The sequence below is a fragment of the Electrophorus electricus genome, chromosome 1, assembly GCF_041902795.1.
Source record: "Electrophorus electricus isolate QZ-2024a chromosome 1, ASM4190279v1, whole genome shotgun sequence".
NCBI lineage: Eukaryota > Metazoa > Chordata > Actinopteri > Gymnotiformes > Gymnotidae > Electrophorus > Electrophorus electricus.
In genome coordinates this window covers 29,052,142-29,079,877 of record NC_137497.1, presented here as the reverse complement: position 1 = coordinate 29,079,877, position 27,736 = coordinate 29,052,142, and the positions used below count along the sequence as shown (strand labels likewise).

The 27,736-nt window shown below is 39.4% G+C and overlaps 1 long non-coding RNA gene across 1 annotated transcript; it reads left to right on the top strand.

Annotated features, from left to right (window-relative positions):
- Positions 1-568: 568 nt before the first annotated feature.
- On the top strand, positions 569-27,736 carry LOC145660375 (uncharacterized). The gene is made up of 4 exons (XR_014126695.1): positions 569-806; positions 12,727-12,866; positions 12,997-13,054; positions 27,364-27,736. It is a non-coding gene; the product is annotated as an uncharacterized LOC145660375 (long non-coding RNA).

The following is a 27,736-nucleotide window of genomic DNA, read 5'->3' as shown; positions in this document are numbered from 1 at the left end:
ATCTGAGGCAACACACATGTCCCTTATATTAATACACATGTAAATAAACACATAGTTGATCTCTATCTTATACACATGCTGAATGACATGAAAGACCACCAAATAAGCAATATCATATACACTTATCATACGTTTACTCATGTTGTTTTGCACATTTCATTCACTTTTTTTTTGCAATCTACTTCATCAGTCATATAGCTGTTCCAATCACACCAAGTACAAATCTCAAAGATGCAACACATTCACACCTTAATACTACACTTTCTACAGGTCTGTGTGATTTCCGGTGTGATTTTCCTGGTCAAAGACGTGCCTGTGCCTACACCTCCATTTTCTGTCACCTCTTTTGCACTACAACCCCTACCTAAACATTTATGAGTGTTTGGGTGACTCATATCCATGTTATGGAAAATACGGGCTGTGTGCTCATCAATCACTCTCCACCAAAACAGTTACAAGGTTAAATCCATGTTTCTCAACTCCAGAAGCTGATAAATCAGACTCTCTGGCGCATCAGCTAGGTCAAGAATGCTATGAGCTGGGAAAACCCGAACCGGGACGAACCACTGCTCCAAGTACGCTACAGTGGCATTTAAAAACCGCCGACAGAAGAGATGGGAGAAAATACACTTTTCCTCGAATGAATAAGTTACGATAGACAAGCGAACACCTGAGGCGATTTATGAGGCCAACAAAATTCAACTTTACATCCTGAAAATCTGCTGGACAGAGTGCCAGGGTTGCGTTGCTGCGACCTTCAGGGATGCAGGCCGGCTGCGAAAGCGTTCTGTTACAAAGGGGGACAGGTAAGACAGCTGTTAAAAAATGAAGCAGCAATACTGCACACATAAGTAAATAATTGACGATATTTAAACGATCTGTGGAGTAAGAGCTTCATCCGTGCCTTGTAAACCCGAAAATTAAGTTGGAATCACGTCGCGTGCGTGGCCGTAACGCACGCACGCGCACACACGCGTTGCTAACCCTGCGCAGAACGTGTGTCCAGTCTCGCGCGTCTCTTAATTTGGATAGATGGTTATCTAGCGGCTGCACTTTTGCAAACTAATGAGCCTCTCAAGCGGAACTCGTTTACATTCGCATCCTTAAAATGAGCCATCTCCCCGTTTATATTTCTCGGCCGTCATGTTAAATGACAGACGAATGGTGTTTTTGCACTCAACCATCAGCCTAACAGGAAGCGTGAGCTCAAAAACAAGACCAGCGCATTAACCAAAAGGAAGTGGCGAAATGCCTGAGTATAAGCATGCTGTTAGACTGTGTCAACATAGATTAACGGGATTTTGGCATTTAGCACGGGTTTTTCGCAATCCCAAGTGACAGTTAGCATGCATCTGCAGCGGGGATTACGTTTAGCAGATACACTGCAGTTTATAGCACTGGATTGGCCTGTCATTGCCCTTTACTAAGTCGTATAAATCATCAGTTTGAGAAGGGTTATAGATCTAGGAGTTACCCTTTGATTTTTAAAATTATATATATATATTTATTTTTTTATTTTTATTTTTTGTGTGGAGGGGTACCATTATGCGAGAGTCACCACGTTAGTATATTGGAATATTCCTAGTCACAACATTAACATTAGTTAACATATTTCATAATTTATACTGTTTGTTTTGTCCATTCTGGCCTCTTAAACACTGCTTGTGTTAACACAATCTATCTGTGTTGTGCACAGAACTAACGTTATTGTTGTGGAATGTGCCTGCCTTTCCTTTGTGGCAGGCAGTGACATGATGAGATGTTTCTTGACTCTTGTTGATGTTATGCATTCAGCACTAGAGAAAAGTCCCAGATGAGCCTTGATGGTGCGTGCGTGTGTGTGCGCGCGTGTGTGTGACAGGCATGTGGTGGTATACATTCTTTTAGGTATCCAGCGCATTTGCACTCTTATCTTGGATCTTTACGCACGGCACACCAGAATAAACACATTCGGCTTTGAAGTGCTTGCAGTGTGTTTGTTGATGTCGAGCACAAGCATGTTTCATCCTAACTGTCATCTACTTCTACTACGGAAAGGCACACTTCCCTCCACCCTATCTTGGATGGGTTTTCAGGGTTTTTCCTCTTCCATGCTATGTGAAAAATATTGCACAGAGAAAGAAAAAATGCATATGCTCTTTAAGAATATGTTCTTTTAGAATAAAAAAGAATTGAAGCATGTTCTGGTTTACCAAGTGTAACAACAGTGTTTTTGTTCCATAAAAACAATGAAGATGAAATAATTTAGATGTTAGAATCAGTCTTAGAGTCTGTCACAAGTAAATGAATGTGTCAACGATTTGGGCTTGCACTTTAGTAAAACATGTTAGTGAATCAGATATCATGCCATGGTATACCTTGGTGCAGGCTGCTGTTCCAATATTGTTTTCTTATTATCCTATTCCAATGTATATATCCATTGCTATCACAATTTCTTTCGTTCATGTTATTTTTTCATTATGTGTTGATATTTACACTGCCCAGGCATATACTGTTTAACTTTCATATCTACCCTAGTTGCACCCTAATTACTTTTGTCTACATTTGCAGAAATGTCTTCTCAAAACACCTAGTGATTTTATTCATCTCACCACAGCACCTGGCAGCAAAGTTTAGCTCAGCATGCAATTACATGACATGCATGGGCTTCTTCTATTGTTTTTTCACTATGCCCACATACAGTTGCACGCACTTCACCGGAGTGATAAACTGCTGTTCATTTGTTTGCGAAACACCAGTAATACTTTACCTCCACATTATTTAGGTGATGGAATGACATTGGAGTTTGGGAAGTATGTTGTATATTGCTTAAAATAAACAGCGACCCAGAAGCACTTACTCTTCCTGGGAAATTCTGTCTGGGCATCTCCTGGTGGAGGCCTGGCTTGGTGCTGTTTCCTCTGGCACCAGAAAAAGCCACCCACAGAGTGCAGTCTGTTGAAGTGGCATCAAAAATCTGGTGAAAAGTGAAAGCTAATTGGACATCTTTTTCAAAGCTGTTTCTCTGAACATATTAGATGCCAGGGTTCTATCTCACAGGGTGCAGTAGCGCCATGTACCAGGGTTCTTCCGCTTTGGAAAGATGCATGTGCTTGATCGGATATTAAAGTACTTTCTGATGCAACTGTGTTGCAGCATATGGGCCACAGATTGGTGAGGAAGGTTACTTACTTTCTTAACAATGTTATCATATACTAATGTAGAAATTGTGCATACCAAAGCAGAAGCAGGGGAACCAGTGCTCGTTTTTACATTTCCTGATTCTGAAAACAATGGTATAGTCACTGATCTAATGCTAAGCCAGTGCTAAATTACTAACTGCACTGTGCACAAAGAAGGAATGTTTTGTCTCTAATTTCTCAGTCATGCTTCGATCACACCTATTAGAAAAAAAACCTTGGAGATTTTATCACAAAATAAACTGCCTTTCAGCACCTCATTTACATGAGGGTCGTATTTAAACGCACTAACTTCCCTTCACTTATCCAACACTAGGTGTACAGGGCACAAAACCTCTCAAACGCATGTTCCAAGATAAAAAATAAAACATGCTGAAGTGCTGCAAGCAACCATCTTTGTACACCCACAAAGTTAGAGCCCCTGCTATTACTCAGGAGATAAACAGTACCACATCTGTTCACCTGGTCTAATGGAAAGGAACCTTGAAACCACAAAAACGTTGCATGCAATAAAATGAAAAAAAAAGTTTACCCTTGAGGTTGATAAGCATGAAAATACAAGCACCTTTTGTTATATCTATAACACAACTAACTGCACATTTTACCAGCAGGTACTTTGTGTTGACTGCTTCAAAATACAATGGTCAGTAACCTCAATTAACTTGTGACAGGTTTGTTTTTGTTTTTGTTTGTTTTTATCTCTGTATCTACATAAACATGGACAGTGAAGCAAGGCCTTTAGTTGAGAACTGCTATAAATAATGAACTCACTGAGAGTAGAACACCTTGTTAGCTTAGCCATTTTAATGGGAAAACTGTTCTGTGCCTTTTAATGTAAAGACTAATGTAAAGTGTAAAGTCTCCTGTGAAAGGGATGGGGTTGCTGTTCAAATAAACTTTACAAATGTAAGAACTTTTTTTTTGTAGGAGGAAAATGTGTGAATGTCACATAACTGTGCATTGTTTTCAGTTTTGAAGAAATTACACAAACACTAGTGCTAAATATGAAAGAAAAAATTCACAGAATTTTGTGGCATATGTGATATAAGTATTAATTCAATATGATCAAGCAGCAGTGCATCCTACAGTGAAGAATTACAGACAGTATACAGTACAGTGGGCTTTGTGCAGTGAACAGTGACGTTCCTAGAATGTGGCCTAAACTCAGAAATTCCCCCAATAGTTTCTATATGACAACAGGAGCCGTGAGTAATAACACAGTGTAGATAAATCATGCCAAGCTAAGTAGAGGCAGGAAAGGCAGCACATGCTTTCTGAAGTTGCTGCCAGGTAGAAAAATATTGAGAAATCATTTTAATGGAGTCAAAGTCAAATTTATTTATATAGTGCTTTTTACAACAGCCCTTTACAGATGTCCGAGTCCAGGCCCCCAAAGGTGACAGTGGCAAGGAGGAACTTTATATATGACAGCAGTGAGCTCAGTCCAGAGGGGCACAATCCTGGGATCAGCAAAAATACTGTTCCACACCTTCAAGCTCGCAGGCCTCTGGTAGAAAGGCCAAGTGTGAGGGGGAAAATAAGAAGATATGACCATCCACTAGAAGGGAAGGGCAGGAATTTATAGCTGTTACAAGGATGTTTTAAATAACTTCTTACTATATCCTGGGTAACGTAATCAAAGTTGTAAACTGTTATATCAAATAAGCGCTGTACGTATTCCTTTTACAATCATAACGTAAGGATTAACATCTGTCTCTTTCTCTCTCTCTCTCTCTCTCTCTCTCCCTCTTTCTCTCTCTCTCTCTCTCTCTCTCTCTCTCTCTCTCTCTCCCTCTCCCACTGTATGTGTGTGTAACTTTAGTTCTTCCCATTCACATTAAATTGTATGCTATCAGCGTTCCTCTCATTTTTTAATTTGCTAAAATGAGATGGCTTATCATACCTCTAGAATGTGGGGCTAGAACCTGCTCTCTCCCAGAGAGCAGAGGAGTGCGCTGTAATTACCAGTAATGCCTGATTTATCAAAGGCACTTCAGGGAGGACATCAAAGGGCTTGTTGCCAGTTGAGTGCACTTTGCCAGGCTGTACCCATTTGCCAGGCTGTAACCACTGTACCCATCATACTGCTCCCTCCTGTAGAGATTCTCTGTTCACAACAAGACTATGTAAGTACATGAGAACACCAGGAGAGAGGTCCCCAATTGTGCCACAGTGCTTTCAGTGTCCAAGAAAGCTCCGAAATTAGTCTGTCGGGTTATGGCTACCCTACGATTACAGTGCTTTTGGGAAAGTGGCTCCTCTCTGATTTTTAACCTGTGTGCCCTCTGTGAAGGGCTGTGCATGTATTAAAGTGTTAAGATGTACTCTTACATAATGCTGCTCTCTGTAATTACAGAGGATGCACTTACTATTTGGAGAGATTAAGAGGTCCAAGGTGTGGGTAATTGCAGGTAGAGATATGATGAGTAATCTCTTTCCTCTGTGTATTTCACCTTGCCTTAATAACATCTCTCTCTTTCTCTCTCTCTCTCTCTCTCTCTCTCTCTCTCTCTCTCTCTCTCTCAAATTGGGTATGGCTTCACTCCACTGATTCCATTTTCATTAGAATGAGATAGCAGTCTCCTAGTGCAGCTCACAGTGGTGCTCAACCTGTGTGTGTGTGTGTGTGTGTGTGTCTGTGTGTGTGTGTGTGTGTGTGTGTGTGTGCGTGCGTGCGTGCGTGCACACGCACACACACGGTCGCACCTAGAGAGAGATGTTGAGAGAACATTTTACAATTTTGCCATGGCAACCATCTGAGAAGCACTGTAGCCAACCTGTTTAACATCACAGTTTACTACAGAAACACTGCCTTTCTCTAGACATTATCTGATGCAATTCGGATGCAAGTGTTTTACTGTAGATCAACATCTGGAAAGTAGACCACATTACCTAAACCCTTTTTTTTTTCTTTCATATTTGAAAGACTGATCACCTTCAGACCTCAAATGACCATTTATAAAGTGATATTTGTAAAAAGACATGTCTGGTGAAAATTGTGATAGACGAATACCTCTTTTATTAATATTTGTAATATGTTTGACAGTTATGGTAGCATCGATATTTATTTTACAATGTTGTTTACTTCTGAGACACCTGTTGCAGTTATCCCTGGACGTTGTTTATCATGTATTGCAATTCTAAATGACCAAAAATAAGAATAGTAGCTTCAGTGATTATTTATCTGTTTGCAAACAGCAATCTGCTGATGTCATTGTGTCAACAAAACTATTTTTACAGACAGCATAAAATGCTTAGCATTGTAATTTCACAGATTTAAAAATATAGCAATCTAATTTGTTTTGCTGTCTGGGTCTTTTTAAGTAGCCTCTTTTTAAGAGGCTTTATTTTTAAAGAGACATTTTGGAAAGTGTACTCAAAATGAAATACTGTCTGGACTGTTATTAATCTCAGGCAAGTAATGACCACCCTAGAATAAAAGAAAAGAAAAACCTAATATTTGCTCACAAGCCCAACTTAGTTCTCAGCTCAAAACAAAGTAAAACAGAGAGGATGTGGAACTCATGTGAGAAAATCCTTTGTGGTTTGTCACAACTCAAAGACGCTGTTAAGACACTTTGAATGATGTTTGAACATCGTTTATCCACACATCTATGGAAGCCATATAACATTTCAGACTCTTTGGCTGGGTTCTCTCCCTATCTGGTCCACTAAATACTTTGGTTTTCTCACCTAGCTGAGGGATGGAACGTCCACGGCCTGAAATGCAGTCCACTAAGTGTAGCAATGCTAGGCCACACTATTGCTCAGATAGCTCTGTAATTTCAGCTAATTATTCAGACTAGACTTGACAACATCTGTCATTAACATCCATGTCTCTACATCTGAAGGTCAGGGGTCTTGGGTTTGGGCAACATCCCTAACTATAATGTATTTAACAACAGTTTTTGCTCCAGCACCTTTAAGCATGCAACCCCATGAGAGTGCCTGTCTGTTTCACGCCCTACCATTATTTACATTTTCATTAGGCGATGTGTACACCTCCTCTGAGCCAACGCTGTTGGCTATTACCCACCGGGGAGTTTAGCACGGACAGGCATATTACGGGGCAGTAGACTGCCTCGTAAAAAAAGTGTCATTTGTGTAGACCGCAGCGAACGACACAAACGCCTGGCTGCTTGGACTTTTTTTTTTTTTTTACATTCTAATCGATACACTCAGTGCTGCGGTGATTTTGCTGATCTGACAGAAAAAGGCAGATATTGACGACGTGTCCTTTGGATTTAAAAAAAAAAAGCGCAAAGGCCCTTCACCACAAGTACGCATTAATGAAATATGCTTACCAGCAGTTAATTAAGTACTTGTGAAGTCATAATACAGTGGAAAAATTGAGCCATTTGTCCAGCTCTTGCCTTCACGCCACAGATGATAAGAAAAGAAATAGCTAACAAGCTACTGAAATGTAGTCAAGGCAACAGTGTAAACAAAGGGCAGTGAAGTGCATTCCACCATAACCAAGGCAATATATTTCTGACCCACACAGGGAACACAAGAGGGTCGGGTTTTTAATCATCGGGGCACACCCAGGTTTTACAGTGGGACGCTGACATCATATCATAGATCTAAGAGAACGTCCCAGTGCTTGTAAGAGGCTAATTATAGGGGGTATGTCATGAGGTAGCCCTTATCCATGACAAGGCACAGTGTTTTTCATGCGTATGCATGCGCACAAGTGTTGTGATAATAAACCGCAGACAAACAAGAGGAAGACACACACACACACACACACACACACACACACACACACACACACAGAGAGAGAGAGAGAGAGAGAGAGAGAGAGAGAGAGAGAGCGTTATCGAGAATTTGCAAATTACCTTGGGAAGGAGATGCGAAATTCGAAACCTTAGCGAGGCCTGCTTTTTGGTTTTGTCACATGATTTATTTAGCTCCTGGTTTGGGGCAGTGTGTCTGTGTTTATGTATTTCTATACAATCTGAAAAGAGTGTGAGCTGGGATGTATGTTTTGTGCATGTTTAAATGTTCGTGAGTGATTTTATTGCCTGTTACATGGCTTTATGCACAATCAAATCTGAATGTATAAAAATGAAAGGATTGTTTTTCCAGAAACATTAACACTCCACTGTGATTTAAAAATCAGACGTAAACACACCGGAGCATACGTCCACAGACACTCACACACACCACGTGTTTGCCTGCTTGGGAAATAAGAGCTTGAGGTTTTTCACCTGTTTAACTTCATATATATATATTGGAGAGATAAAGGAGCCAAAGGCCTTTCTAAAACGGCTCTGGAGGGATAGAAATACTTTCACATGCACCATTTGTCACATATGTGTAGTCCACACACCAGAGGCATGCATACCCAGAAGGTCAGCAGTGTTGGTAAAGAGACTGTGTTGTAACTACTGTGTGTAGCTAGTTACTTTGTTTAAACTCACGATATTGCTCAGTGCTGAAGCACATTCATCATTTGACAGTAATAATATCCAGAGACAGACAGATAACCAGATCAATATTGGAAGAGAGAGAGAGAGAGAGAGAGAGAGAGAGAGAGAGAGAGAGAGAGAGAGAGAGAGACTTAGAATATGAAGGTTTTAATTAACACTGAATTTTCACAGTGAAACGGCATTGTGGATTTTCACAGCTTTTAACATAGTGAGACACAGTGAGAAGCATGATCGTGCAAGCCTATTTCAGGCCTGTCTGCTGTTTAAGTCAAACCCATGTGAGGATTCATATGTGATTGGGCCCCTCTGTTATGTCACCTTTCTGTAATGTCTGTATAAATACAAAAAAGAGACTTATGAACCAATTGCTTGGTTTAAAGCTGGTGTATAAAAGCATGGCATAGATACATTTGTAGTAAGTTCCATTTGCACCACCACGCTTTGTAAGTTCCATTTGCACCACCACGCTTTGCTAAAATAGTTTCCATGACAGAGTTCAGAAGCCTGATATGATATTATATTACCGTAATAGTAAGTTAGAAAATGAGCTCATTGCAAATAGTATTAGTAATATATCTGATCACACCAGTGAAATAAAGAAGTTGCAAATACAAATCAAATAAGACACATTAATAACTTTTCACATAGTTTAACTGTAAGAGTTAAAGTTGAAACTTTATAAACATTTATTTTTGTTTTTGTTTTGTTTTTTCTGTATTTTTGAAGTACCCCACCATATAATTTTTAATGTGATCCTGTTTGTTCACTCTGTATTGAACATACCACAGGTGAGTAAGTTCACACACGTGCAATTACAAACACATACACAAGTACACACAAACACACATGCAGGCACACATGCAAATGCCCAAATGCGTGCAGACCCACCCACACACACAGACACACCCAATACCACAGGGTCTCGCTTTGCCATGTTTTTTTTAGAGATTTTGGAAAAGAGCTTCAAAGCCAATCATCTGCGACCCACACATAGTTCACACATTCAACATTGCTTAAACTGGAAATGTGAGCCAGTAGAAAGAAATCCATGACAATTTAGTTCATTTATCTAACAATTTGGTTGTATGAATAATTAGAATTTAGATTCATTTTTATTATTACAGTCCTAGATGACTGCAAGAGCTTGAAATGAAATTTTGTCATAATAACCAAGTATGTACCAAGTAATTATGTTATTTGATTGAACCACTTCCAAGCCGAAATCCATAAAGGTTTTCTATCAGATGAAAAGTGTGATATGTATATTTGTCTTGCATTATTCAATACAGAGTGAACAAACAGGCTCATATAGTTAAAAAAATATATGGTGGGTTACTTCAAAAATACAGAAAAATGGAATGTTTATAAGGTTTTAATAAAATAAATGTATATGAGGTTTCATCTTGAGCTCTTACAGTTTATCTGTGGGTATACAACTGTTCTGGTTGCATCTATACGTTATAATTTTTTCTGGGTGTTTTGTGGGTTATCCTGATTACTCTATACTCTATCCACAAAAGATTTTTTTTTTCTAAGAAGAGGTGTTTTTTTCTGTTGGTATATTTATTTATAGATCACTTGCCTTAAATTGAGTTTCACGTGTCCTATTTATTTCTTTAAATATAATTGTTTTTTCTGTGTTGGTACATGATGTGTGCAAGCATAATGGGAAAAGTTTTGTCTATAATAAACTGAATGAAAATGTAGTGAAGGGGAAGAAATTAGAACGAGAAGGAGGTGACAGAGAGAAAAAGAGACAGAGCACAGAAGGGAAGACTTGATTCTTAGTAGCACAACAACAGTACCAGAGGCAAAAGTGTAACAGCAAAGCAGAATGTCTCATATATTAGTGTTGCTGCTCTACCAGAGTTAGGACTTATGGGATTTGTTCCTTCTACTCTGTGGATATGAAACCTACAGCCTATTTCAACCCCCAGGGGAAAGCAAGAGAGGAGAGGATGTAAAGAAATAACGGTAACGGTGCCTGTGTTTCTGACAAGTGCCTCACTGCAACAATACACACTTTTATAAAGGTAATAAAAGAGTATAACGCTGTATGGGCTTGGTACTCAGAAGTGGGACTCCTTTTCTTTTGTGTGAAACCCCATTACATCAAGCAGTGGAAAAATATGGAGGCTGCAGCTGTGTTAGCACTTGTGTTAGGCTTTAGACATAGTTGATATAGCAAACATGAGATACAAAACATCCAGTTGTTTTGGTGAAGAAATGGAAACAAAATCTAATTTCAAAGTTCAAAGGGGAGTGTTTTTTAAAGCTTTTCAAGCATTTACCTGATATTATTTTTCATAATCCAATAGAAAATGGTACCACCTAGATCAGTGCAACCTCACACACTCCTGACTGTTCAATGCCAGACTGCCGCAGCTGCAGACTGCCGCTTAATGTCTGGCTAATGGCAAGAAACTGTGAAAATGAACCCATCAGACATTTTATCATGACATTTTGTTATAGTGTGTAGCTTACTGCAGTTTAACAAAATTACATTATGTCATTCAGCAGTAAATTGTCATTATTATCCATAATATACTGGCTCACTTGTGCGTTGTTGTAATCTTGGTGAGTAGAAAATAGCTGGTGACCAAATGAAAACAAAATGGAGCAGAACAAAATGATCTGGAGAGAGTCTTCCTGTCTCATTGCACTCATCATCTGCATAAGTTTAATTACTCATATATGTGCAAAACCTCCACAGTGTTTGATTTTAGCAGCCGTTTCACATTGTTGAAGTATGAATTGCCACAGTTGTGGTTGCCTGTCTGCCTGTATAATGTTGTAAAAGGGTGGTAGCATTTACAACTTAGTTTACAACTTATTTTAAGCACTTAGTTGAATTTTGACCGAATTAAAATAAATCATGCTCGAGCTCTGCGGGAGGACCGACGTCTGTGGTGCGTGGCCAGGAAGTGGGAGGGGGGATGGTAAGACAGACGTCCGGGGAGGACATACCGGTGAACGAGAACAGCGTGCTTTTCTGTCCCATCCACCAGCACGCTGACAGCCGGAGGGCTGGCTTAGAACTCGCTGGGTTTGGATGCTGTGGTTGGCAAGAAATGGAAAGAGAGCGGGTGAGAGACTTGGGCTTTATATGCCACAGCTTGGGGGGGGGGGACTAATCAGTCCAAACTATCCGAATACGTATATTTAAAAAGAAATAGATTTTTCTACTGTTTTTACTTTTAATTAACACAGATTCTCAGCTTCATGTATGTTATATACTCTCTCCTGTGTTTGTGGAAGGACATAAATGACCTCTTCATAAGAAACAATATTTTGGAGATTTTGACCCACTAAACTATGAATTGGTGGTGATGTATTGAAACTGCAACAAACTAACAATTATGGAAAATAAAAATTGAAAAATGGTGTAATAAACCCACTGTATTTCTTTAACCCAGTGTTTTTCTTTAAATCTTACACCAAAAGCAATACACATTATAAATACTTATACACTGTAGCTATCGTAGGATAGGCTGGAGTTAATTATAATTACCTCTCCGCTGTATTAGCACCCTTCTGTTCCAAATTAAATTAATAATCACAGACACTCTAAAATATTCAAAATCTTCCACAACTTGCCTTTTTTTTTTTTTTTTTTTTTTTTTAGCAACCTTGGAACTCTGTGTAATAAGGCCAAAGTTATAGCCGAGAAATGAACTTCTTAATCTAGAATGGATTACTCCAGTATCACACTTCCTCCAGACTTAATTTAATCCCTGTCCGTTTATCTGGCCAAAAGGCTGAATCCATTTGCTTAAGCCTCGGCGAAATCCATACTGTAGAATCATCTCAGCAAAGCCATGCTGCTTTTCTACCATGATGTCATGTTTCCATGATGACCGTGACACTGACTATGGTGATGAGACTGAGATGTTTTTCAGTAGCTTTTGGCCAGTGGATCAAACTGAGTTCCTTGAGTTCCTGCCTTTTCAAAGAAATTGGTGAAACTGCCAACAAACCTGTCAAAAACCTGCTAAATAACTAAGTTATTGCTTTTAAAAAAAAAGCCTTTTTGGGAAGTGCCATTACAGTGCATGAAAGCTGTATGTGTATGGATGTGCACATTGTCAGTTTGACTTGTTTTTGCTTCCTCTCAGATCCATTACAGGAGGCTTTGAATTAATAAACAGATGACTTCACCATATGTGCTCCACAATATATGCATTTCTCAGCTGCTTGCTTTGACCGGCATCAAAACAAACAAAATGCCAAAAAGCAAGTTGGACACAAAGGAAGGGTGAGAAAACACAAACTAAAAAACACAAACAAAATAAAATAATAAAAAAAACCAAAATAAAAATAGAGTTGCTCTAGTTTTCAACATCATTTACTATTGATGATTCAAAGAAATTCTGCATCTTTCACAGGTTCTTTAAGTTGCCCGCCTCCACGTAAGAAAGATGAGAAGCACACTATTGCCAAAAAGTAAGTCACAACACTCTTACATGACTCAGTTTCATTGCCACTTTAGGATTTTATAGAGCAGGTTATAAAATAATTAAATAAATAGACAGCATCAAATTGTATATGGGCAGCTTGATGGTTATGCTACTTTTTCAGCTTTTGCACATGAATTAAAGTGTTAGGCATCCCTCTTTTTCTGTCTGTCTCTATCTGTCTCACTCTCTATCTGTCTCACTCTCGCTCATGGCTATTTTTTGACCCCTATTACTATCTGGCTTCCAGTCCTTGTGTTGGATGTTCTGACGAGATTTAGGTCATGTAAAGGCAGTGTAGAGTGTTAGGTGCAGGTCAAGAAGAGAAGATAATCACACACACACACACACACACACACACACACACACACACACACACACACACACACACACACACACACAAAACAAACAAAACAAAACAAAAATACAGAGGCTGTGACTGACTGACCTTCAGCACAGTGGTAGATTCATGCTTAATAATTTGACTGGAGGCACTTATATATTTACTTCCTTTTGAAAGTATAGCAGGTTCAGTATTCAGTGAAAAGTAGGAAGTTGTTTGTTTTTGTTTTTATTTATTTTTATTTTATTTAAGAAGCCTGAACAACCCTGACACTCTTCAAAAGATCTCATTGTCATCTCATTTCTTCTCATTTTCAGAATATTTCCCAGACTTCTAAGCTCATAGCGAATGGGTTGCTGTGGCAACCCGAGGTTCTTGCACACTCAGAATTTTCATTGTGCTCAACATTCAGCCACAGTTCAAACAAAATGGCTGAATACATTCTGGCTCATTAGACATGTCTGAAGAAATGTATACCAGTAGGCTTAGGGGTAATGTGCAGGCTTATCCGCACTCACACTTATACTCTCATGCACGCGCACACACACACACACACACACACACACACACACACACTGTGATTACAGCAAGCGTGGAAAATGACACAGCATTCATTAAGGTTTTTATTGAATGTGGACTGACTCATTCACTCCCTTCTTTCAGTAATGCTCCCCAACACCCACACTCTTCATCCTTCTAATCAGTGTTCTGGTGACATGTGAAAGACATTACAACAAGCTTTGGAGTCTACCTAGCAAGCACTAACTTTAAAGCAAGTCCAGAAATTCCAAAGTTATAAAGCAGTTAAGCCATCACTAAGCACTGTCTGCATTTGTGATTATATATTCACCTATATACACCAGTCCTCTGCTACTTGGCATACAATACTGTTTTAATGCTCAGTATCGCTATTTGCCAGGAGAGTGTGCAGATGTTTGTGTGTATTACAGTTTGATGGAGCTCTTGTGAATGTCTTGCAGAACCTGTACTGGGACCCTTTGTTTTTTTCCGGAGCAACTCCACAGCACTGCTCAGAATATTTCGCATAAATATTAAATCAGAGACTGACAGATATGAAACCATAGCAACAGCAGCCAATTTACAGTCATTTCTATAATTTCTCTTGCCTTTCCAGGCCTAAATGGAAATGTGCATTGCAGCTAAAGCAGTGTTATCTCCTGCATGGCACATCACTGCAGTTCCTGAAGAATTTGTTTTCACATACGTTTCCTTATGACTTACTGGGTTTCAGTTTACTCAGTATTTTCCTGTAAGCTAAACTGCATATTACTAGGTATGAGCACTGAAGTTACTGCATTTCAAATGCACAATACATTTCCTTGTTTATGTGGAAACCTGCCTTAGTCAGGTTACAACTTTTTTTTTAATGAGGTAAAATGCTGTGGTTTTTTGTGTGTGATCTCCTCAGGCCTGGAGATGAGCAGCTGCACATTCCCACGGCGATGGAATGAAACTGAACTATCGAGATGTGCTGGTTGTAGTCACGTGACTCTTTATCGTTAATGCTTTATCAAGCGATAAGAGAGAAGGAACAAACAAAATTCAGAAACGTTCACAGTATACATATGAAGCAAAATGCCGGCACTGATATGCTGTGCAAATATGTGAAATATTTACCGTTCCACATTCATCAACTGTGTCATGCTACATGTTCTCAGGAAAGATATCTGTCTTCGGTGTCCCTGGTTCTTTTACTTTCTTCAATAAAAAGAAAAAACTATTCACCTTCTTGATTTAAAATCTTGAAGTTAGATTACTCTAGGGGACTTGGATGAGCCGATGGCATTACATAAATGCTCCATTCTTTAACCCTTAGTTAAAGGTGGGGTTCTGACCAGGGGCTACTGATGAGTGGATGGTTTTGGGTAGTGACCCGGTCCCAGCCCAGCAGAGATGTATGTAAAGATACGTGTACATCCAGATGGCATGGTGCCCTGCCAACTTTGCGGTGCCTGTAGACTGAATATCCACAACCGTGCCTCTTCCATGTCAGTAAATTGACGCTGGCTGACATACACCTGAATAAATATAGCACATCAGAGTAGGCTGTTTAGCCATTCTTAGATAATCAAGTCAGTCACAAGCTAATCAAAAATGCCATGACAAAATCAAAAGCATTTCATTTTCATCATGACATTTTCAGCATGTTTTGCACTTTTGTTTCGCAAACAAAGTGGTCTCCCAAGCTAAGCTATGCAGTTACAGCATTTTTAGTGCATTCCTCTGTAGTCAGCCTTCAGAACACATAGCACAGAGCTGTGCTAATTCCAGACATGCTCAGCAATGCAGGCCATGAGAGACTGACATGTATAAGATGGGTATTGAGTACACAATATTTTTTTTACATTTATATATTAGAGTGATATTAATCTGGTTAAAGAGTTAATATTTCTGAAGATGATTGATCTGATCCACAAACTGACTTACTGCTTTCATTATAGATAGAAGATGAGTGTTAGAGGGAAGTATTAAGGCAAAAAAAAAAATATTAAAAAAAATCCTGGATTAGTTAACAGCTTTGTGCTAACATTTGGCAACTTGTACTTGTCAAACATACTAAAACCATATTAGTTTTCCTCATAAAAATGTAGGTGTTGATTTTTTAAATCGAAGGATCTAAACATGAGGAATATCGACATGGATACTCCCGGTTCGGATTTTCTCGGGTTTAATATTTTTCCTTGTCTCTTCATTTTCCTATTTGTAAGTGACACATATTTGTCATCAGGATGAACAAACCATGAAAGCACCTGTGTGTGCACATTTATATTTATTTATTTATGACAGCAGTAATGTCATGTACATGACCTGAATGTGTTCATGAGCTCCAGCATCAACAAGAAAAAACTCCGTCATATTTGCCTGACAGTCTCTCACTGAAATAGTGAAATGAATTAAATAAAGGTGCGAGTGTCCATCAAATGTTCACTGTGGAGCTTAGCTGTCAGTTCATCCAGGTGTGGAGTGTTGAAGTGAGAATAGCAACAAAAGCAAAAGGCAGGTTTCTGCCAGCCTAGTAGTCATTACAGGCACTTACACATCCAAAAATGTGTGGGCACAGGAGAAGAGCCAGCAGTGGTAGGAGAGCAGAATGTGATCTGCACCTGTGCATTGAAGTGAGATGCCAAAAATCAAAACAATTATTATTATTATTATTATTATTATTATTATTAATAATAATAATAATAATAATAATAATAATAATAATATTAATAATGATAATAATAATAATAATAATAATAATAATAATAATAATAATAATAATAATAATAATAAAACAATTAAAAAACCCAAATAATAAATGTCACACTTAAATCTGATCATGCATTTTGAACTGGGGTCACATGGCCACAGATTGGATATGTATCAGTCTGGTTTGGGTCTGGTTTGGGCCTGTCTGTAATGTGAGCTAAGTTTAAGCTAACTGTGATGGTTAATGTCACAGCTCCAGTGCTCATACATAACGCCGCCCTCCATGTCAACTGTATCCATTTCTTGTTTGTGATGTCATCTCTGTATATGTAGAGCCTTGTGGGGGAATGTACTCTGTGAAGAGTTGCAGTAGATCGGCGCAGCACTTCCTTGTTACCATGTTATGAGTTTTTGTTCCCCTAGTTCCTCAGTTTCACTTTTAGTTTTTTCCATTTCTGACCTAGTCTGCCATATTTTGAATATGAACCTCTCTGGCATATTTCTGACTTTCTGTTATATGATTCCTGGTACGGAGTATTATGCTGGTACAGCTACTGAAAATGCACAAATAAACATATTTCACAACTGGCTACTCTTCGTTGCTTTTTCTCTCTTAAAAAATTACATTTCCAACTCCTTGGTGAATTTAGGCAAAAATAATTGCATAATAACAGTGGTTCTTTATTGTCATCATAGATCTGTACAACAAAATTGTACTCTTATCTATAAAGACGTGGAAAGAAATACTAAAAACATGTTTAACACATTAGATATTAACGAATATCTAGGAGGAAAAAATTGGTGGCTATTAAGTTAACTTAAAAAGTATGTATTACCCTTTTAAAACGCTATTGTCCCTTTACCTTTAAATCCTGCAAGGCTTTAATCCCGCATACCATTTAGGAAATTTGGATGTTTTTAGTGGACCACAAAGGCACTCTAATAAAGGCCTGACAGAGTTCTGGCCATGTTATACTAGTCGAGGTCATGGTGATTGTTCTTCTGAGAAGCAGGACTTCCTTCTGTTGCTAGTGTGGCAGTGGCACCAGGGAATGGCATGGGGCAGGGCTTGCCTTGCCCTTGAGTGTTTTACGGAAACCTGACTGTGGTGTGAAGGTTGGAGGACATGTTTTTGAAACACATGCTAATTACTGTTTATGGTGTGTGTCGTGCATTCGGCTACGTGCGAGTGTCCCCACACACACACACGCACGCACGCACACACACACACACACACACACACACACACACATGCACGTATTTCCAGATGACTAATGGAATAATGGAATCTCAGAAAAAATAGTCCTGGAGAAGAAATTGATGTGTGTGTGTGTGTGTGTGTGTGTGTGTGTGTGTGTGTGTGTGTGTTTTCAGAAGGCTTCTCTGTTTGTATTTGTGTGTTTAAAAAAAGTTGAAGATAAACAGTACTGTGGTTGGATGAACAGAAGGACTTCAGAGTGTGTGCGGATGTTAGTCCTAGCATAGCAACTTTGAACTCGCCTCCCTATTTATATAATGAGGCATTATTTAATTACAGAGGCAGAACAGACGACACGGCAGCCACTCTTCTGGCTAAAGGAATGTTAATTAATGAGGATAGAACACTCAGGTCTGTTTATTCTGTTGATTTCTTATTTACTTAGACATTTCTGTTTTTCTCACGTGAATTTACACTGGAAGTCAATTCAAACTTAAATGTAAATCTTATTTACAATTCAAAATGCAGTTGGTAATAACATTTAGCATTCTCAGCCTTTGATTCCAATGCATGGCTATTCTATAATCTTCCAACTACTTTAAAACCTCCCTAAAATGTAACTTAATGTTAAAATCTTAAATCTAATCTTAAGATAAGTAGTCTTATTTTCTCTTGTTTTACCAGCTTCAGTGTGATGCCAGCAAAGTCCTCACAGAAACAGGTTAGATCATATACTTAGATAATACTATGTAGTTATTGTTCAATTTCATATTAATGTTAATGGTAATGACAGATCCGTATGAGGGAAGGGTTTTTGACTTGGAGTGCATAACAGGTGTTATATAGTGCATGTTGACAGCTGTGCACATGCATCAGGGCCTAGAATACACCTGCATTAGAAACTGGTGAAATGTGCTTCAACCAGTGCTTATTCTTTGCTCAGACTGTAGTGATTCCAAATAATAAGAAATACCTCACCAACAGTAGCTGTTAATATTGAGAGACAGACACTGGTTTGTCTGTTTACCACCTTAGTGACCGCATGTTTAGAGTTTTTTTCCTAGTCTCAGTAAAACCCACTCACTGAACTTCATCATCATCATCATCATCTTCTTCTTCTTGAATTGTATTAATGTTATTACTGAATAATAGTAGCTAATACTTGTAAGGGCTTGTAGAAGAATTGTACTTTAATGAGATATCATTTATCAGACAATGGTTTACAGTTTAATCTTTATTCAATCTTTAATTGAATTCTCAGGTCTTTAAATTACCTAAGTTAATATGTTTTAGAGTGGCCAAAAAAAAAAAAAAAGATGGTTATTCATTCGAGGAAAACAAACTTTTCTTATCAGGTTTTCTCACTTATTCTTTATCAGTAGGTGTTTATGGAAAGAATGAAGCTTGCTACTGGTTGACCTTTGAGCAGATTTTATTGCTACCTTGTGCAGGGCTATAAATAACAATATTATGCTTGTGTGCACCGACATACACATATGCACACCTGGCCAGAGAGGCACTTATGCTTCTGCACGCACATACACACACACACACACACACACACACACACACACACACACACACACACACACACACACACACACGTATGTACACCTGGCTACAGAGGCACTTATGCTTGTGAACACATACAAACACACAGAACAACACACACACACTCTCTCTCTTTTTCTCAAAATAAGATTAAAGATCTAGGCAAAGTATGCATTCAGATTCCAGACAACAATAAGGTTTAGAAATAGCCTGACATAAATACAACACAAAGCAGAGATAAGGTTTAAGCACACCCACCCATGCATGCTCACAAACTGAAGGTTAGCCAAGGATAGTGAGGTTCAGTTCTATCTGATTTTATTCTGTCTTTTCTATCATCGGTGCTTTTGATTTGGTACTCCTGAACTGTGCATGCAGTGGAGGAAGCTGAGAAAGAGATAATGTTCCTACTATGGACAAACACACCCACCCAGACACAGACACACATGCACACACGTACACACACACACACACACACACACACACACACACACACAGACATACACACACACACACACCTAGACACAGACACAGACACACGCACGCATGCACACACACACCCCCAGACACAGACACACACGCGCGCGCAACACAGGGAGCTATACAAAGTTAAGTAGGCTAGCCGTCCCTTCTCCCTGCATATATGCAGAGCTCATTGATCCAAGCTGATTTATCATCGATTAACCCCAGAAATTGTCACAATGACCATTTACACATAAACATATACACAAATGAACCCTGCCAAAAGAAAACCAAGGGTTACTAATAAAGACATTTATTTATGACAAACAGAAGCAACTCTGATCATAGAACTGAGAGAAGAGGATTTACTGCTCAGTTTAAATAATATAATGTAATATAATATATTTAACCAACGGTTGTATATTCATTACTGCAGAAAAGTGAGGTTAAACGGGGGGAAAAATATTATAACTTGTGTTAAAGGACCAGATTAAAAGCAGGTGACTCACTTCATGCCTTTAGCAGTAGGCTGTTGAAAAGAGTAAATTTATGGCTTTATCTCTCCATCCAGACAGAGCTAAAAGCCTGAGGGGTGAGCTCATGCAGACATGATAAGATTTGATATGATGTAGGAATATATCTCAACTACCATGACAAACCTAAACACAGGCTGTAGAAGCAAAAAGAGGGAAGGAGAAAGAAATGAGAGAGAGAGAGAGAGAGAGAGAGAGAGAGAGAGAGAACGAGAGAGAGAGAGAGAGAGAGAGAGAGAGAGAGAGAGAGAGAAGCAAAAGTCCTTTCTTCAAGTCCTTTCTTGACCTAAAGATTAATCCATTGACCTTAGAAACTTTTGCAAATAATGTACTACTATCTATCGAAGTTCACACCATTAAAACAATGTTGTCTCAGGGGGGAAATATCTGGTTTTAAAAATTTCATCTTAAACATACCAATGAAAGTCCTTAAAATTTTCTAATGTATTATACATTTGATGAAGCACCAGAAACTGGTTAATACAATGCTGAAAGTTATGTTATTCATGGAAAAAAGTCTTCGCAATAAAACACCTGAAATGACATATTTTTGGATATAATTCAAATGTTATTTCATGTGCCGTAATATGAAAACAATGCACGCAACATTGGCGTGAGGAAACAGAAAACAACACCATTTCTGACTAATAGAAAAGTCACTGAACCATGAAGGTAATACACTGTTTGTGAGAACAAGAAGGAATAAAAAGGAATGTAAAGATTCTCGGAGCTGGAAGAAAGAGACAATATGAATATGAAACATGCTGCAGAGACACAGAGTGTGCATGTGTGCCTGAGAGAGAGAGAGAGAGAGAGAGAGAGAGAGAGAGAGGGGGGGGGGAGAGGGGGGGAGAGAGAGAGGGGGGAAAGAGAGGGGGGGGGAGAGAGAGCGAGAGAGAGGGAGAGAGAGAGGGGGGGGAGAGAGAGAGAGGGGGGAGAGAGAGGGGGGGAGAGAGAGAGAGGGGGGGAGAGGGGGGGGAGAGAGAGGGGGGGAAAGGGGGGGGGAGAGGGGGGGGGAGAGAGAGAGAGGGGGGGGAGAGAGAGGGGGGGAGAGAGAGAGAGAGAGAGAGAGAGGGGAGAGAGAGAGAGAGAGAGAGAGAGAGAGAGAGAGAGAGGTAGGTAGGTAGGTAGGTAGGTATATGAGTGTCTCGATGACAGCTCTAATTAGGTTGCAGTGCATCTGAGGGTCTTTTGAAGCCAGACAGCTCATATTGCTCGCCCAGTATAAAGCAGTGCAATTACTGCCCTTTTCCACATGGCATCCCAGCCATGTATGAAGGTGAGCCACAGAGCTGGCTTTGTCTGAATGTTTTCATCTGGCCTGGGTAGGCCCAGACACACACTTATGTGCACACACATATGCACACATAAATTCTCACACATACACACACACACACGCACAAACACACACAAACACACACACACACACACACACACACACACACACAATTATTTGTGTTATTGTAAATATCAACACCAAATCCATGATGCATTGCGACAAGCACTTTAATACGCACCATTGTTCAATTATACTAACACTACAATGTTGTGAATTAAACAATGTGCTCTTTTCATGTTACTTCTGATATTAATAACCCACTGTGATCTACAGATATATATATATTTTCCCATATAGATATCTTGATGGCCATTTCAAAAGCTGAAACAGAGCTTTGTGAAAATAGGTCTGGAACCGTGCATACACTACTGGCATCCCCATCTCAATTGGTCAGAACACGTTTATGAAAACACAGCTACCAACTGCTCCCAATGCTCAGAGTCTTCACACAAATGGCAAAAAGTCAGACGTCTGCTTTACCTGGATGCAGCTAACTGTGTGCATTCTAAAATGAATCCCCAAAAGCCAACGGCCTGTTCCTTTCAGCGCCATTATTTTCTGTGGCCTACTTTATCAAAGCCATGCAGAGCTGTCTGAACATCGCAAACACAAAAGTAAATTTTGAAAGGGAACTGAAAAGAGGTCCTTTTAATGCTGAATTAAGTATTCGTTAGTACTGCAGAGTGGTATGCTTATTCAATTATTCTCGTTTGCTACATCATTATACATGTAAATCCAATTAATTTACTTAAACCTATTCCAATATTTTGATACATAGCAATCTAGATTATATAATTGTACATAGAAACTATCATCCCTGTAATGTCTGCAGCTGCATGTCTACCAAATACAATAACATGAGCAGTGATTTTAAAGTCTCGTTTCACCCACTAATAAAGACATTCTGGGGTTGTGCCCTTGAACGAGAATTTGACAGCCATTTTACATTAAAACCTGAATGTTGAATGCCATCCACCGTAATTGTAATAGTGTACATGTAACATGTTTTATGATCCTGCCATCTGGGTGCAGTTTCATTTAGTTCCACATTTTATGGCTGAGGTGTTAGAGGGCAGTTACACCAATCTGCTATGAGATTGTAAGAGTGCAGATAATGTTTTTTGTACTTAGAAGAAGACCACGTTTGATAGCCAATGGACCATTACAGTGTCTACAGTGCCACTACTAAGACAGTATACAAAGATACTAGTACTATATAAAGATGCAAATATTTCTTAATTTATCCATCACACAGGTGAGACATATATACAAGTTGTGCCTCTAATTTAAAGATGCTTGATATTGACACTTAGCCATGCTCTGATGTGTGTTGATGGGCTGTATTACTGTGCTGGACAGTAGAATGGCGTTCTCAATACCTTGCTGCACTGTGGGTTATTGTCACACGTGCTTATTGTCACTCATGCCTCAGTACAGAGAGCTGGCCAAATATGAAAACGGATAGTGTATCAAGGTGTGAGCTCGACTAGGTCAGAGATATAAGTCCTGTAATAAGACTAAACTCAAGCACGCAGGGGTTGATACCCGTGGAGGGACGTCTCCAGCCGGCCTCTGCCAGTGCATATGAGTGCGATTCTGTGAGGGTGTGTGCAATAGCACTGTCCCTCCAATGCTCTTTGGGGTTAATGGAATGATATTACTCTCCTCGTATCCCACCTTCAGAGTACTCACTCTGTGTCTAGCTGATAATGGCCTGTGTGTGAGAGAGAGAGAGAGAGAGAGCAAGTGATTGACACTCCCCTGGCTAACAGACCATGTACCGCCCTCTCCTCTTCTGAGATCGGCTCATTAAGCCGCATCGGGGTGACAGCCCCAGCGGTGATCTACTGCTCAGGTCTGCAATGCCCGCGGCATGGAGAGATTGATGGTGCCATAGAAAGACCCTAAAGTGTCCAGGGAGAGAGATGGAGGTGCTAGAAATAGGGGAGCTGAGGATAGGGGTTGAACTGGGGTGGGGCGATGAGAAAACACTCAGGTGAGGAAAACAGAAGCTCCTCATCCAGCACTTCATGAAGGCTTTGTAGATTTCCCAATTACAAAATGATAGATTATGGCAGTATGATCTGAGACCCAGGAGAAGTGTGGTATTGAGAGATGAAAGGAGGGGTCAGGGGAGTGGAGGACAGACAAAAAGAAATAAACAACTGCAGATAGGACAGTGCAGTACATGGATATCATGGCTATCAGAATAGCTTCCCTGCCCTGGAGCGAAACAAAAAACCATCCAAAATAATGAGGGGTGTCCTCAAAGTGACCAGAGGAGCCAGCTCTCGTCAGCATGCTGCAAGTCATCTGGGATGGTGTTTTCGAGTGTCATGCATATGTGTGTGTATATGTGTGTGCTGCTTCTATGAGAGTTATGTGTCTGACCGATGAGGTGATGAACCAGACAGTTAAAAACACTAGAGAATCCTCTAATAACAGTGGAGAGCTCTGATCTCTGCTCATGAAGCAAAGGTTCAGAAACAGAGGCAAGACACTGGGGAAGCATGGGATTGCACCGATGAACAGAGGAGTAGACAGAAGCATGTCAGAGCTACAGGAAGGAGCGAATGGCAGTACATCACACATCCCTGCCATGCATTACCCAGGATCCTTAGCTCTGGTAAGGACAAAGATGGAGTTTGCTTATGGCTATTATAGCTTTAGGCTTTTGGCTATTATAATAGCTCATGCGTAGTCAGTTTGAAATTCAAAATGACTATGATGGCTCTCTGAGAGCTTTCTTTACATACTGTTTCTTGCAGCTGACATCTTAATCCTGATGTACAAATGCAGACACACACACCTACACTCCCACACACTGTGTTTACAAACACATGTACACAAACACATACACACATTGAAGGCTATTAATAAAAAAGAGTTAATGAGAGAAACTCATATAGTTTCTATATATAATTTGAATCACAAATAAGTGAGCTAACCAGGCAATAGATAAAACACCTTAAAATTGTTGCCAGCTTTGTTGCCTGTTTTAATTAATAAAATTGTTATTACTTTTTCCTCTCAAATTCAATCAAAACAATAACAGAACAGAGGAAAATTGTTGTAGTAGCCAACTGTATTACATAAACCTTTCAGAAAAACAGCTTTTAACTTCAGCTGCTGTAGCTATGAGTCACACTATGTATAAGCTTCTCTTGGTTTCCAGTATCTCATTCCCTTTTCCACAATAAAACATACACAAACATTCTAATACCATGTGAAGCATCTAGTTATAGGTACTCAAAACCCACAAACATAAACTTAGCTGACACATACTTTGCATGTCACTATTGTGTAGGCTTAATGTTTTTGGGGTTTTTTAAGATTTAAAACAAATTTGATATATTTATGTGCAGAAGCTGATAAACCATAACTTGAAGGTAAAACATCCATTGCACAGAACATCCATAACTAAAAAGGAAGGCAGTGAAATCTCAGCATGTAGGAATTCTCAGTAGACTGAGGGGAGAGGAATGATACTTTATAAACATCTGAGACAGGGTGAATGTATCTGCAGTATATGTCAGGTCACACCTGAACAGACAGCCTGCGGTTTCAGACACATGAACACCAAATCATAACTGCTCTGAGAAAGGCCCATGAAGCATGATAGACTTTTGCCAAAGGTTTTTAATCAGTGCCTTTTTTTCTGGTTTCAATACCCAAAGAGGGCCAGAATCTTTTTTTTGTTGGGTAACAATATTTTCTACAGCAATCCCTTAAGGAAATAAATTGAAGAGATAAAGATAAATAGTTAATAAAGAGGTAGTAAAAGAAAGGACAGTAATGAGTATTCGAATTTCCATGAAATGCAGGAAAATTCTATATTGTGTGAAGAAAAAAGTCAAATGCGTAGTTGGTTCATTTTAAGTAGCAATGTAACATTATGGATTTTTAACCTGCACATGTTCTCTTTCTATTGTGGATTTAAATGTGATGAACATTGACATTTCTGGTTTTCACAAAGAAACTTTTGTTGGAATTACAAATGTCACTGTTATGTCTTGGAAGTCGTGAGGCTTCCACATCTTGTTAACTAACATTAGCATGGTGCTGCCTATTGATTTTATGCCACAGAAATAACTGCTCACGTCAAAACATGGACAAATATTTTCATCTCACTGAGAGAGAATGAAGCCTAACACCATGTTCAGAGAGAGAATGAAGCCTAACGTTCAGTGCTTACCTCTCAGCCGTTAAGGTAGCCTTAGCTTAGCATGGCAGTCTAGCCTGGTGTTATTTAATAAATGCCTTGAAATATAGCATTTGTCTTCTAAAGTCTGTGAAATTTTTTTGAGAATTTAGGTGTGCGAAATTAAACAATTTTCCTAGTTTTGTAAATATAGTAGAGCACTAGTAATGAATGTAATGACAGGGTGGACAGCAGGTATTTGTGTATGGAACTCAGAGCCGACAATACACACAAATAAGTCAAAATCAGATGTCAAATAAAGAACCTGAAGGAAATAGCAAATGCTGGCTGGCAATACAATGCAATACTGAAACAGTACAGATAAAACATGTACAGGGAGATAGCAAGACTCTGAGTCAGACTGGGGAGCTTAGACGGAATCCCATTAAACCCATGGGAACAAGGTGATAATTGAAAATCTGAGGATGCTGAGTATTAAGTCTACATGGAGGTTACTTTGTGAGGAAAATGCTTTTCCTTCTTGTACATTTTACAATTTCTTCTCTTCAGAATGTTTTAAATGGGGCCATGCCTTGTTTTTAACAAAAAACAGTAAGTTTGGCTACTAAGATGAAACCATAATGCCAAAAAGTACAATACCTACTGGAGCTATCTGCAAAAGAATTCAAATTTGAAGCTGCAGTTCTAAAAGGTTTGGTGTTATAGGGTTTTTATTGTTTGAAAGTTCCAGTGATTGTGCACTCCACCCACATTCTGTGTTGGATTACTGAGCACTTAAACTGATACATAGAATCAACAGTTTAACAGTATTTTGAACACTGTATTAAAACTGCCTACCCTCACAATAAAACGTGTCATGTTTCACATGATTAAATTTAGCAAAGAAAACACTTGTTCTGCTTTGATAAAGTTATCTTCAAAAATAAAACAGTGTATGTAGTTAATTTGATTAAAAACACCTGTACATTAGGTAATGGGTCTAAAATGAACATTAGTGAAAACAAAGTGTGGAAAGACTAAGCTCAGCACTGTGTTCTTTTCACTTGGTTCAACACTGGTCCTGAGTGCAGTATCCCGATGGAGAAAGTGAAGGTGTGATGCATGATTTTCACTGCACATCAGCTTTAAACAGCTCTACATGAACGCAACACAAGAGGCTTCAGTGGGGGACAGTGAGTGACAATTATGTGTAAGAATATGCATTTAAAAAGCACAGGTCATTCACAGTCATGTGCAGATGCACAAAATTTTGCGCACCCATGTGCAATATTATGCAGTATGTGCCTGGAGACACTTAGCTATAGACAGAAAAGCTATCTGATTCTTGCCTTACACAGATTGCTTGCCATTACCCACAGTGCACTTGGTCAGTCCTTGCCTTGGGCCTTCAGTGGCATTGTGATGTCCCAGTTTTCTCTCTCTCTCTCTCTCTCTCTCTCTCTCTCTCTCTCTCTCTCTCTCTCTCTCTCTCTCTCTCTCTCTGTCTCTCTGTTTCAGATTGCTGTATCGATTCAGAGGCTTCAGCAAAATCTTCCCTGGCTGTCAGTGATTGCTGTCTTTGTCTGTAGGCATCTTCAGGGCTCTTTAAGGCACTGACTAACCTCTGCTCCAAATGCCCTACAGTTCCAACTTTACTGTGCCCAGTGGAGCTGTCCAAGGCCACAATCTTTTTTTGCTTACTGCCATCCTCTCTCACTGGCCCTCTCTTCCACTTATTTCAAACACACACACACACACACACACACACACACACACACACACACGCGCGCGCGCGCGCGCGTGCGCACGCAAACACACAGAGACACAAAGAGAAAAAGCTTCACAGATGTTTCCATCTATTAATCTTTTGTTCCATTAGTGTTAGGGTACA